The following is a 485-nucleotide window of genomic DNA, read 5'->3' as shown; positions in this document are numbered from 1 at the left end:
AATTTTCCAAATATAATTCAAATGCTTTTCTTTTATCAGCCCAACAATAACTTGGATTGAGAGAACTTCATTCATGAATTTATAGGCATCATCAAACAATTCAAAAACAGAATTTGCTGGAGAAATTCAGCAGGTCTGGCAGCAAACTATGGAGAGAAAGCAGAATTAGTGACTAAAGTTCAGTGACTCTTCTTCAGAACTAATTTTAGTTAGGAAAAGGTTGGTATATATGCTGAAGATGGGGCACTTCATGCAATCTAGTCCACTATATTTGCTGCTCACAAAGTGATCTCCTGTACACTGGGGATACGGATTGTAGACTGGGTAACCGCTTTGCAAATTTTCCAATCGTGTTAAGTTATTCCAATTTCTTCTTTTGTTGTATTTTAACTATAGTATGTGAATGAAGGGTGTTTTGCTTCAAATTTGGTCATTTGACCAATTGAGTTGCTTCTGGAATGCAACTTCCTTTAAAGTAAGAAATG

The sequence above is a fragment of the Chiloscyllium plagiosum genome, unplaced genomic scaffold (assembly GCF_037043375.1).
Source record: "Chiloscyllium plagiosum isolate Xiang-an unplaced genomic scaffold, Cpla_swu_hap1 HiC_scaffold_2, whole genome shotgun sequence".
NCBI lineage: Eukaryota > Metazoa > Chordata > Chondrichthyes > Orectolobiformes > Hemiscylliidae > Chiloscyllium > Chiloscyllium plagiosum.
The sequence above is the reverse complement of the archived record's forward strand: the minus strand, read 5'-3'. Positions refer to the sequence as shown.